Source organism: Mytilus galloprovincialis, chromosome 9 (genome assembly GCF_965363235.1).
Source record: "Mytilus galloprovincialis chromosome 9, xbMytGall1.hap1.1, whole genome shotgun sequence".
NCBI classification, from domain to species: domain Eukaryota; kingdom Metazoa; phylum Mollusca; class Bivalvia; order Mytilida; family Mytilidae; genus Mytilus; species Mytilus galloprovincialis.
In genome coordinates, this window is record NC_134846.1 from 84,689,375 (window position 1) to 84,703,731 (window position 14,357).

Consider the following 14,357-nt stretch of genomic DNA (forward strand, 5'->3'; position numbering starts at 1 on the left):
GCTGACTTGAGTGATTTCAGAAGTCGTGCACTTCTGCTGATGAATGCAGAGGATAGGGAAAAGACAAGACAAAAAACAAGGAAACGGAAAGAAGATTTGGAAAAATTTCTTCTGCTAGTTGATACAGCTTTTCAAATTTCTAGTATGTGCCTTCAACTTAAAAAAACTGGTCATTTCGACTACGCCCGATATGACCAAACGTTTGACCTGAAGGAACTGACAAGTGCTAGTAAAAAGCTGAAAAATGAATATGAGGAATGGGTTCAGACCCTAGCAACATGTCGCATGAAATATTATTACATGAATTTTATATATCCATCACAATTGCAGCAACTCTTTGAGTATCTGTGCAGAAACTCTAATGACGAACATACTATTCTCACATGTCTGCAGTTTATAGATTGTTCGTTTGAAAAGGTCAGTGCCTTAAAAGATATATATCAGTCCTTACCAACGGCATCAAACAACAGAGAAATTCTGCATAATATTTCAATAACACTTCAAGACATTTTCAAAACGTTTTCTCCAGTTAGAAGACCTCTTTCTGTCAGTTCCAAAAAAGCAAAAATAACTGATATTGTTCAACCTGGTGTGCCATACATAGCAGCACTCGACATAGAAAGTCCGCTGGTTATAAGAACTATGTTTGCTTTATATTCAAATACAACAAATTTATTACCGGAGGCAAATCAAGTACTACTTTGTAGAGAAGAAACAACATCTGATGAAATTAGTCTTTTTCTCCGGCGTTGCACAGGGAAACCCACAACTATCGAGGAAAGACGTCTGTATTGCATTTCAAATGTTGAAATGTTATCAAACGATGTACAAACGCAGTTTGTAGAAAAACTGCTGCAGTTAGCCTCTGGAGAGTTTCTTTTGTCAGTTATCTGCTGTGGACATAGTCATCACCCCTTTTTAGACCAGTTTTCGGATCGGCTTAGTCATCCAACTCCAATGACAGAAGCATCATTGCAAGATTGCCTTAGAAAACAGTGGCCAAACATATTAATTGTATCTTCTGATGTTCCAGGATTAGGTAAAACTGAAATGATACGCAGGAAAGCTAGGGAAGATGGAATGTCTATTGCAACTATACATTTGAGCGGAAAAATTAATCTAGAGTCGGTCATACAAAATCTCCATTCTTTGAAATTAAAGAGTTACCATGTTTTACACGTCGACGTTGGTATAACTAACACACCATCTGAACTAGATGCAGCATTATTTCAGCTTATTGTACTTGGGCATCTATCAACTGGATCAATTGCATACACACTGTCGACTAAACACGTGTACATTGAGATTTCAAATACTGTTTGCCAAACATTATCCAACTCCCTGCCTACAACCACATGTTTCCATAGAGTTAATCTTGACTGGAATAATTATGATGATATGAAAGTAAGCATGGAGGTTAATAGTCCTGTCCAAGTGGTTTGTCAGTATTTGATGGCTTTGGAAAAAGGAACTCTTGATAGAAATGATATATACTTTACTGGGAGTAATCGTGCTAAACCGTTAAAACCCGATGAATGTATATCCTTGCTAGGGAAATGGTTTTCGTCTGCTGGCGATATGTCATACACTTTACTACAGACATTTGTCAATGTTTTGTCAGACCAGTTGAAAAAAATGTCTGCCAGTGTTTTTTTCAGAACCTCGAGTATATCAGCTATGATTGGGGAGCAAACCATGCCAACTGTAAAGTCTAACCTGGTAAAGGCACTTGTGAATGCCAGTCAAGAATTTGCTTGTCGTTCTGTACAATCATGTCGGTCACTACAGGAAACCAGTTTATTAGCTTCGCACAAGAAGGAATCAATAACAGATGCGAATTCTGCGGAGGAGCTTGCACAACGTGTAGCAGGAATGGTCAGATGGGAAGATAGTAACCATTTAATGATACTTTTTCATCAGAATGTTCAAACTGTTTCTGCATTATTTCGAGATGGAGCCAAAATTCCGCCTGCAATAAAGACACTTTTTGTTAGTCAAATGAAAAAAAATCTTGATGACTTTAAAAGTAAAACGCAGCGGGAGTTGCAGGAAATATTGCAAATGCTAACTCGTAATAAGCCAAAGAAACTTTTAGACAATTTTCTAGACGAGTTAGCATTAGAGTATGCACTTACACCTGACAACCTGTTGAAAATGATTCTCATTTCACTTAGAATCAATTCTTGTATTCCAGTTGTCATAATGGGGGAAACTGGATGCGGAAAAACTTCACTTGTGCGATATTTAGCAGAAATATGCGAGATACAGTTTATTCTGATGAGCATTCACGCTGGAATTGAAGAAAAACATATTATTCAGAAAGTTCACGAAGTAAATGACAAAGCAATACAAAATTTGAATGAAAGCTACTGGTTGTTTCTTGACGAAATAAATACTTGCGACCATTTAGGCATTATTAATAGCATAATATGTCATCGATTTCTTCAAGGAGAAATACTGGCTCCAAATGTCACAGTGTTAGCAGCTTGCAATCCGTATAGACTAAGAGCAAAATCAACCATTCTAACTGCTGGTCTTCAAGGCAAGGTAAAAACAGATGAACTTTCGAGATTAGTATATCGCGTTCATCCCTTACCTGAAGCACTAATTGATTTTGTTTGGGACTATGGGAGTCTTAATGAGAAAGACGAAAAGCTTTATATTTCAAAAATGGTTATAACTGTCTTTAGTGGTCACTTCAGCAGTGACATTTATGAGACTACACTTACTGAATTACTAGCAATGTCCCAAAAGCTTGTACGAGTAATGGAGGCAACAGACAGCTGTGTAAGTCTCCGTGATGTAGACCGGTGCAGAAAGCTAGTTTTATGGTTCCTACAGTTCCTGCCAAAAAAGAAAACGAAAACCGCATACAACTATGGCATTGAAATGAAAGCCGTTGTGTTAGCACTTGCCGTTAGTTACCATAGCCGTTTTGCAGATGTCGAAACAAGAACAATGTTCCGCGAACAAGTTGCCCAAATTATTTCAAAGAACCAACACCGACCAATTACTGCAGATACAATTCTTGAAATAATTCGAGATGAACAGAACGATATTATAAATCGAATGGTTCTTCCAAGTGGTATTGCTAAAAACATGGCATTACAAGAGAACGTTTTTGTTGTATTAGTATGTATTTTGAACAAAATTCCGATCTTCTTAGTAGGAAAACCTGGTTGCAGTAAATCATTGTCAATTCAGCTCATTAGAAGCAACCTGCGTGGTAAAGATTCAAAAGATGAACTATTCCAAAGTATGCCGCAATTATTTTGCGTGTCATTCCAGGGATCAGAGTCGAGTACTTCCGATGGCATAATAAAAGTATTTGAAAAGGCAGAGAATTATCAAAAGCACAATGAAAAGGACGTCATATCAGTCGTAATCCTTGATGAAATAGGATTAGCTGAGGTATCTCGATTCAATCCATTGAAAGTCTTACATGCACTGTTGGAACCAGGAAGTAGACAGAATCCAAATGTAGCTGTCGTCGGAATTTCAAATTGGGCTCTTGACGCCGCAAAAATGAATAGAGCCGTACATTTATCTAGACCTGACATGAACGTTGAAGAACTGAAGTATACTGGCTACTCAATTATCTCAGCAATGGTTGAAAACGATGAAAATGATTGGGATAACGAGGATGCAAACAATCGGACAAGCATTGTCGAATCGTTAAAGAATGTCTTCGCCGAAATAGCAGTCGCTTACTTTAGATATGTTTCAGATCGTCAAAAGTTTCCAAACTTCCATGGACTTAGAGACTACTATTCTCTCATTAAGTACATAGGACGTTGCATTGACAACATGGCTCATGGGATTGATGAATTCGAAAATGAAGTCATTCAAAAGGGTATTGCTAGAAATTTTGGTGGCCTGCCAACAGAGATGGTAGGAATTATAGGTGTCTTTCAAGAGTCATTTCCAGATTTAAAGTACAAGAATATTCCTGTTACTGAATTAATAAAGGACAATCTGATGGATGGTTTGTGTCGTCATCTTATGCTTATTACAAATGGTGATGCTGTGATAAGTGTACTGGAATCCCATTTAAACGAAACGCAGAGACCATTTGAAATCATCTTTGGAAGCCATTTTGACGATGATCTCAGCGATGACTACAACTACCGCATCTTAAGTCGCATTATTCTCTGTATGGAACAAGGTCTTGTTTTAATCTTGAAAGGGCTTGAATCAATATATGGAAGCTTGTATGACATGCTTAATCAGAATTACACAATTGTTGGAAACAAAAAGAACTGTCGGATAGCCTTGGGACATTACAGCAATCCAATGTGTCATGTGAATGACTCTTTTAAGTGCATAGTCCTGGTTGAAGAAACAAAATTGGATTTCTCTGATCCACCTTTCCTGAATAGATTTGAAAAACAGCAGTTCAAATTTTCAGACTTAGTGGAAAATGAGAATTTTAGAGCAGTTATAGAGGAAATAGCAGAGTTATGTGAAGATTTATGCCGAATCGAAGGTTGTATGTTTATCCCGGAAAATGAGATCCCATCATACAGTCGGGATTTATTAGTTTCGTTGATTTTGTACCTGAAGAAATTAGATCCATCAAACCAGCTGGATAAGAATGTATATTTGAACAATGCAATTAAGACTCTTCTATGGGTAATTCCCACAGAAGTTATGGTGCGTGCTAGGGAGAGTCGTTTACATGATATCAATGCCGATCAAGTCGAAAAGATTACCGAATATTATATGGGGTTGCCGATTCATGAAGGTCTTGCCAGTTGCCTCAACAAACTACTTTTTGATAGAAATACATTAAATGATGAACAAGTGCTACAGAAAACAAACGGCGAATTGTTATTATGTTATACTTACTCTAACATTCACTGTAACATCAAATCATTTGTCAATGCTGAGACGCACCAGGTTGACAGATTAGCATCGTTTAAATCAGAGAAACAACTAACAAATCGAATGGAAGAATTCTTTAATTCAGAAAAGAATGTTTTACTGTTACAGTGCAGTGCGACTAATGATAGTCCGCATCTGCTTCTTACAAAGGTGATTATTGAAAATATCCGCAGAAAATCGGACTTAAGTCAGAAGCATGTTTGTATGATTATCCATCGTGATAGAAACGTTACACATGATCACCAATATGTTCCAATTAATTATTTATCTGGCTGGAGGATTATTTTTCTGGACAGTTTGGAAAAGCCAACAACACCCTTTTCTCATTTCCTGGAGTTAAGTAAACACGAAATTGTACAAGAACGAAGGCCACTGAAAGACTATATTGTTGAAAATGTGTTCTGGGCTTTAACACGAATTAAGTTTACAACACAGAACAATTCAATTGAGAATCAACAAAGGATGATGGATCAAATCAGAAACAACGATGTTGCGGTTTCTGTAATTGAGGAATTGATAATGAATTGGATTGAGGATCAGACTTCTGAAAATCCAGGCCAGTGGTGTGTTGATGTGGCCAAAAATTCTCATGAATTATATCGATCTGGATCATTAGTTAGTGCATTAGAAAATAGCATACACGAGGTTATAAAAACGCCTCTTGCAATGTACCTGTACAAAATGCTTGAATTACAAATACTCAGCCCTGTGTTTGTCATAGACGGTTCTTCAGAGAGAGTCAAAGTTTGGAAAGATATAGTACTGTCAAAAACGTACATAAACATAAGTGACATGCCTCCAATAACAGGACCAGAGTGTTATTCATGTAGTGCACCATTTCTTTGTTTAAAAATGCCACTAAGTCGAATGGTAATGGATAAAATAAACGCACAGAAAGACGACTTTATCGAAATTGTACGAAAAATTAGAATTCAAAATGACATTGACCCCGACGAAGACGTTCCAATAGAATTATTTGAAAAAACCGTCACAGAATGCATAGACATCATTTGTCACGATGTAGACGACATCTACAATGTTCAATATGAAGGAAGCATGGAAGACTATGTACATGATTTTTGTAGCGTCCATTCTTTAGGGTTAGTGAGAATACATGATGAAACTAAAGCAAGGAATATATTTCAATGGGCTCTTCATCATTTCGTTCCCAACCTAGATTTTGAGCATCAAGATATCACTCAGATAATGTCATTTGTTCATGCAGCCTGGTGGTTAAATGGTCAAGTCATTTCTTCTATATGCAAGCTTATTGAACACTCAGAGCTATTTATTGACATTTTTGGGTATAAACAGGTCTTGAATTCATCGGCATCTAAGGAAGAAAAACTAGACGATAATTGGAGCAACTTGAATATTAGCATCATGAGTAGGACAGAACTTGTTGACAATATCTGCAAAGGACTTCTTCCCACTGAAGGATCCTCAAACTTTGACGAATGGATAAGAAAAGTCGATGCAATAATACCTATTGCCAAAGAAGTTTCATACGAATCTGCTCTAATGCCATCTCTTCAGATATGCCAAGAGGTTGTCAGAGTATTATCTTCAGTAGAACAATTGGATTCAGAACCAGTATGTATGCTAGGAGATTTATTCAGAGAAAATAATGGACAGATAAACTCTTCGTCTGTATTCAGTCTAATGATTAGCCTCTTAAGGGGCATACAAGAAGAAAACAAAAAATATGTGTTTAATCTTCAAAAATTATACTGTTCCTATGTAATTAGATGTCTTCATGCACATCCAGATGATACTGAAGTTTTGATTGCAGCTTTAAACATAGTAGCTGCAAATGAAAGTTTGGACCCACATTTGTCGTATTTTGGAAAATGTCTTCAATTTGCTCTAATGCTTGACAATATGGATAATGAAAACTTGATCAGAGATATTATAATAGATGAAATAGAAGAAATTCCTCCATTTATAGAATGTCTTGATGGGTACCTGGTAGGATTAGACATTTCCGATGCTAATGCCTCCGTATTACCATGCTTACTTACCGATGTAATTCAGAAATCTTGTCTACATCTAATATTACAGCCCAACACTCTTCTTCAAATTGAATCCAGTTCTGACGTTACTATAAGATGTTTGCTCGCAGCCGATGACATAGTTCGTGAGAAATCGATATCTTTTAAATACATCGCAGCTGTAGCTTTTCTGAGAGGATTTTTAGAAGCATTTGCTGACTGTTTACAAAAGCCGGGATTTGATTTATCAGAGATGTCCATTGTTTGTCAACATGTCAACATTCTACTTTCAAACAAGTGGAAAGCAATGGATGAATTTTTTAATCCGAAGCTGATTTATTTATTGAAGCTGTTTGCCGAACATAGCGGAATTGAATGCATCTCCAAATGTTGCAAACGTGTTGAAAACATACTTTCAGTCTTCGAAAGTGTTCAATGGAACATGAATTACTTGGAGTCAACATTGGTTCTTAATCCTCTTTCACTACACATAGAATCGGAAAAGAGGGAGTACCTTCTTTTACATGCTAATTCTGTTTTAGAAAAAGAAAATTTCTTTGAAAATATTTTGAATTGCAAAGAAATAGACAACATCACATTGTTAGGGGTTTTGTCTCAGCGATTTTACATGCGTCGATATTTAAAAGAACTAAACGACAACGAGACAAGAATAGGAATGGAAATTAGTAGAATGATAATGAAATCAAATCGTTCGGATAAGATTAAGCATATATGTAGATATTTGTTGTGTGAAGAATTTGGACATGAATTATTTGTTCTGTCCGAGGCATCGGAAAGTCCGTTCGTGCAAGTGATTTCAGTAATCCTTCATTTGTGTTGTTTGATATCTACCACAGCTAGCGAAGATAGCATTTGGCATTCTTGTTTGTTTTGTCCTACTGAATCGTCACAAGAGCTTCTACCATGCACTAAAACACCATATGTTACAAAAGCTGAAGACATGGTAATTCGAGTTCTTACTGATAGCGTGGTAATTGGTTCAATGGGGTTTTACCTTATAACAGGTGATGCTCTATTGTCGTCCAACAAGTTCACAACAGATCCAAGTAAATACTTTCAAAATGATTTGCTTACTAATTTCAGTAATTTGGAGCGTTTGCTTCAACTGAATTCAAGTGATTTATGCTTACTGATTCATTGGGTAATTTTGAAGTGTGAGAACCTGATTACAAAGGAGATGTTAGTGCATTCGTCGTCGATAGAAGTCAAAAACGCCGAAAAGAAGCTTTGTGAAGTTATTAAGAACATATTAGAAAACAGATGGCAGATTATTCATGACATCAAGAGAAGCATTTGCGAGGAAGAAAATGAAACCTCGCTCATAGAAGCATATGTTGATGAGATAGAAGAGACGACTACTGGAAATAGCATGGACAGAATTTTACTAGATCTTCTGAGAGTATCACAGATGCCTACGAAAGAAATATTTAAAGACCAGCTTTCTCTCCAAAGTGAAGATCATGCTTTCTTACATCTTATCTTTTGCAACACAAGGAGGCTTTCTGCACCAAAGTTCGTGACTTCTTTGCTACGTTGGAATGTGTCTGTGATTACATCTGCAAGTTATAAATTCAGAAAAGTGGATTTCAAGGATTTAACTGTGATGAAGTTTTTTAGCCAAGAAGTTGACGATATGAGACGCAACATATTAAAGAAGCATTTTGATCACTTCAAAAAATCATGGAATGAAATAAGAGAAGCGTTTGGAGAGGTTTTGAATAGTGAGGTCACTAAAAAAATGGAAAATATGACGACTTTGGTGAAAATGGAAGCCTGTACAGTAATGAATGATGACTCAACTCTACTATTACTACTTAAAGAACTTGTTAACATTCACAATCATTTTTTGATTCAATCTTCAGAAATCATAGGGAATAAAAAAGAGGAGTTACTTAGTTTACCACTTCTGGATGTCAGAACAAATGATGTAATAGCATTCGAATGGAAAGATGATTGGTTAAGGTTCAGCCAATGTGAAACACAGTGTGGATTAGGAAAGAAAGTTTATTTTGACTTTGAAAAGATTGAAGACGAAATTAAGAAAGAAATCCTATATGGAAAGATTAAAATTGAGTTTCCAGCAAGCTTTCCAAAACCTGTATTCACTGACGATTTATTTCAGAATAGCGTAGAATTGTTGTCTGAAATAGAAGCTCGCATACCACAACAACATCTAACGACAGAAATTCGCAAGTCTGTTGAATTGAAAGTAGATCGAGATGCATCATTTGTCACAGACTTGCTATCTCATCTAGGGATGGTGCTTTCGTTGTTAAAAAAAACCGGAGGCGATAATAGTCAACCATTAATCGAATACTTGGAAAAATGGCAGAGTGTAACTGGAATGAATTCAAATATTTTTAAAAGAATACTTCCGGAACCTATAGATTCAGTTAAACTAGGACACGCCGTTACTTTGTATAAATGGTTGGAGGAACTGAATGGTGAAAGCTTAGTTGAAACCCTTGATGAGGCATACCATAAAACTATACCTACAGAGGCAAACGATGTTCTACAAAAGATAAAGAAGGCTCACATCATTCATTTAGAGAAACTACAACACCCCTTACTTGTGTTTGTTCATAGAGGTCTGGCATTAAAGAAAAGTAATATTAGCACCGATCATGCTTTAGTTGAGTACATCAGCGCTTCTAGTCTTTGGTGGAAAGAAGACTTTTACAAGGAAAGTGTTGTAGCCGGACCAGATAAAAGTGCCATTCCATTGACTGACATTCTCTCACCACTCATCTTGATAGAACATGTGTGTGAGACAGTTCAGTTTGTTCGGGATGCAGTGATGGTGAGTTTAAGTTAGACAAAAATATATGAATAAATCTAAGGTTAAACTTTTTAAAATTCGCTAGAACCAATTTTGAATGCAAAGATTAAAAATTCTAACTTTGAATTATTATAAATTTATTATTATAATACTTATTGTCTTTCAAATATATATATATATCACGACTCCGATCTTAATTGGCTAGCAGTACTGTAGGATTGTAAGTTTTCCTACCGAAGATATAAAAAAAAATGCCCCGTCAAATATACTTTACGTGTAGCGGCTCACAAGATAGAGATAAAAGAAAGACAAAATTTGCATAACACACATACAGTTTCAGGATCATCGGACACATTTTTAAACTAAATAAACCAATGATGAATGTGTACGTGTAAACGAATGGCGACAGACACAAAGTGATGAGAAAAGCTCGACTTACCCTTAAACAGGTGATCTCAATATGATAAAATATAATTTCAGGAAGCCAAAGAGGTTGATGTGCGGATTGCTATGATAACGACTGATTTTCAAAAGACTAAGAAAAGTCAACCAGTGACAAGTTCCAGAAAAAGTAAAGCACGAAAACTTATGAAGATGTAAAAACAAGGTAAATAAAGATTAAAATTATCAACTATTAACGAGACAGTGAAACCAACACTAAAAAACAACAGATCTATGAAACAATACATATAAAATATCGTAGTGAAAGAGAACAAATAGTGTGAAAAGATAATGTTTGAAAATTTTATTTGCTTAATGTTTTTAAATTTATTTTTAATAATATCAAAGATGCATAACAGTTATACAAAGTAACAAGTATGAAATGTACAACATCATAGAGTTCCGACTAGACAAGACTCTGGCTTCGCTATATTTCTCCTTTGGCTCGCCTCTCTTCCGTTCCGTAATTGTCCTCTCACTGTCACTCATATTTGTCATATTTAGCTAAAATACAAAAGTGGAAATAAATTGTCCAAGTAGGGCAACATTTCCCGGGTAGGACAAATAAATGCTAACACACAAATAATCACTATGGAACAAAATCAAAAGGACACTAGAGCATCATTTCATAAATTTACCAGGGTCACTTTACATAACTTTCTAGTGCATCAAATGCAAATTAATTGATCACATAAGTCAAACAAAGGAATCTAACTAATGACTCGCGACTATTAAAAGTTATAAAAGAAAACGTTGGATTAGTATTAATCAAAACCCAATGATTGGTTTGTTTGGTTTTTACTTAACGTTCAGTTCCATTTTTATCATTTGTAATAAAGACAAAAGAATTAAATGAGACAAAATATCAATATTGTAAAAACGAAGCAAAGTAGTTCTCTAATTATTTTTCATTCGAGTATCACTTCTCAATTGTACTTTATAAAAAAAATATTTACCCTAACTAAGGACTATTAAAAAAAAAATAACAACGAATTCAATACAAATTTCAATGTTTACAATTTGCTAATTCTGATAGTACAAAAAATTCGTGTTTCATTCATAGGTCTAAGAAACGCCATCAAAAGACAAGATAAGGATGAAGATTAAAGAACATACTGGTAGATATTTTCAGTTTTATGACTTGTATATAATTTTTGCAATATTAACTTTATAATCAGTTATGCTTAGTCTGACATGACATGTATATCTATATGCCTTGCAACTTTATATTTTGTGTTTCATTTGTTTCTACTAATGGATTATATCTGTCATCAAACATATGTTCAATATTGTTATTATTATCAAATGTTTAAAATATTGTTCTAAATGCATGTGAATATTATTTCCATTGAGAGAAAAATTAAGATTTATTAAAAATATTGTCTGTCCATCAATGATGCGGTAACTTATTTTGTGACTTCAACCTCTCTCTTATCATTTTTATTGGGTTTTTTTTTTAACATTTACAATTTTTTTTTTCAAAGTTCTTATAATTCGAAATCATGAACCTGAATGAAGATGGTCAATACATACCATGTTAAACAGCCACCAAAGAACTTTATGATACAGAAAAAGCTGAAGTTCAAAACATACTTCAAGATTTTTCCTGAATATTAATAAAGGATCTTTAAATTATATATTTCTTTACAGACAGGACACTTTCAAAATATATTAGACTATTGGACATGATTATGTATAAAAATCATATTATTTCAATATAAGATTTTTTACACTAATTAGTGTAGATCTTTTTATTTAATATAGGAAGTTATCCTGTGTTATATGTGTGGTTTTTGCATTTTTAATTTTGTTTAGTTAGATTTTCATAAGTATCATTTTGATCATATTTTATAAATTGATATTTTTTCTTAGATGTTTCCAATGTTATTCAGATTTTATTTGGACTTTGTATTCCATGGTATTATTTATGTGTTACTTGATTGAAAACTAGTGAATAAATTTAAACTATAAAAGATAAATCAGTACTATTTTTGTTGTTTATATCTTATGTCCATTAAATGTTTGTTATTTGTGTGCTAATATTCCTGATTGAGATTGTTTTGCATTAATAAATATTTAGTATTAATGAGATTGTGAGGCTATCTTATAGTTTGGTTAAATAATATTCCTATGTTAAAATTCTGCTTTTCATTTCAAATGAATACAACTGTAGAATTGAACAAAATTTATATTGATGAGTCCCTAGATTCTACAAATATGTCCAACCAATTCTAAAACAAGAGACGATATCTGCTTTGAAGCGATGGTCAAAGTAAATGACTTGGATAGAGCAAAGTTATTCAATCTGATGAGTCCTTATAAAAATTATGTCCCCTTCAAAGTCTGTTATATCTGGAACATTTATTTTATCCCATGTCGTGCAGCAATAAGTTGTTTAAGGATGTGTTCTTCTGACTTTTCAGTCTCATTGAAATCTCGTTCTTGAATTATTTCCAAAACATGTGATACAAGTGGAAAATATCAATGAATTTTTAAAATACTATAATCAAACATAACTCTGTGAAAAATTTGTGTATTTACAATGAATGGTTTTTGAGTAATCCAGTTTTCAAATTTTACGACCAATCAAGTCAGTTTTTTTAGCCAAAATTTTGAGAAAATGGGTTAGGGATACAAAAAATGATGTTACAAGAATCATGTACATCCCATATCATTTTGGTCTTTTCAAATTTCTTAGATATGTATTTTTTCAATCATTTATAACAAAAAAGTTAAAATAATATGCATTTTGTTCTTAAAACTGCGAAAAATCACAAAAATACAAAATTGACAGCATGGTAAATTTTACACAAAAAAGCGTAAAAATATGACAAAACTTTCTTATATTAACACCTGCCTATAGTTTATTTAAGTAAAATTTATTCAGATTGGTCCACTTCATCTTTATAGAAAGTATGAAAAAAAGTTTAGTTGTGGAACTGTGATATTTTTTCACGATAATAGCCCAAAAATAGGTAAAATTCGATGAAAAATGGGAAAATCATCAAAATTCGGCATTTTCAAAGGGCCGTAGCAGATAAAAAGTGCACCACCATATGATTTTTTCTTCACCAATTATTTTGTTACAGTCTTATAAACCCAAAAATCAGGTTAAGAAAAAAAGTTTAATTCTAGAAATTTTTGGCTCCTCAGAGGTGTACATTCTTAACATGTCAAAATAATTAATTAACAGTATGAATATATAGCTAAATTGATTTATTGGTGATTCCTGTATAGTAAAATACATAGGCAATGGGATTTTCATCTTTTATTATAATAAAAATGTTTTTAATGATGAATTTCAAATTGTTCTTGACTTGTAATAATAATTTAGTTTTGAAATGGATGTAAATTGTGTAATGTGTAATGTTTAATAGTATTTAGTATGATAGTATTCAGCAGGTATGTTAATTTGAGTATAGTCATGTTGTGTTACATTTAATTTTGTTATTTTGATTTTCTCTTACAAATGTTCTAATGTTTGAATAAAAAGTTTAACACCTATTTGAAATTGTATTTTACGTTTTCACCTGACACAAAAGGTATGTATAAAAAAAGAAGATGTGGTATGATTGCCAATGAGACAACTCTCCACAGGAGACCAAAATGACACAGAAATTAACAACTATAGGTCATCGTACGGCCTTCAACAATGAGCAAAGCCTATACCGCATTGTCAGCTATAAATGTCCCCAAAATGACAACGGTAAAACAATTCAAACGAGAAAACTAACGGCCTTATTTATGTGTTCTTTCGTCATCACTTGGTCTCCGATTCCCAATGTCGGTTAACTTGAGATAAATTACAGGGTCAATTGGAACCAATTTGACCACATTTATATTCAGGTCATCTAGTTTCCGATGATGCTTCCAACATGGCCACCTAGGCTAAAATATAACATGGAATAAAACGTAAGAACTGTCCTTTATAATAAAAAAATAAGTTAAATTGTAATTCGATTCTTCCAGGAAGTAAAAACCGTTAAAAGACGATTTTTACTTTAAAAAAAAAAAGATAGAACAAAACTGTAAAAGCAAAAATGATCAACATCAGACAGTGGTATAATCTATATCAGTCTTTGGAAGAAGCGAATCGATATTAACGTTTCTTATATCAACGAGCGATATTGTCTCATATCAACTAGTTGCATTGTGGGAAATTTCAGACGTTTGTTAGCAGCTCTACGAAGAAAGGCAGATTTCTCGGTATAAAGTAGTGACTCTTTTTTTAAAACAGGGTG

The 14,357-nt window shown here is 33.9% G+C and overlaps 1 long non-coding RNA gene across 1 annotated transcript; it reads left to right on the plus strand.

Moving 5' to 3' along the window:
- The first annotated feature begins 493 nt into the window (after window positions 1-493).
- LOC143046200 (uncharacterized) lies at window positions 494-13,620 on the plus strand. The gene is made up of 3 exons (XR_012969092.1): window positions 494-9,696; window positions 10,156-10,282; window positions 11,180-13,620. It is a non-coding gene; the product is annotated as an uncharacterized LOC143046200 (long non-coding RNA).
- The last annotated feature ends 737 nt before the right edge of the window (window positions 13,621-14,357 follow it).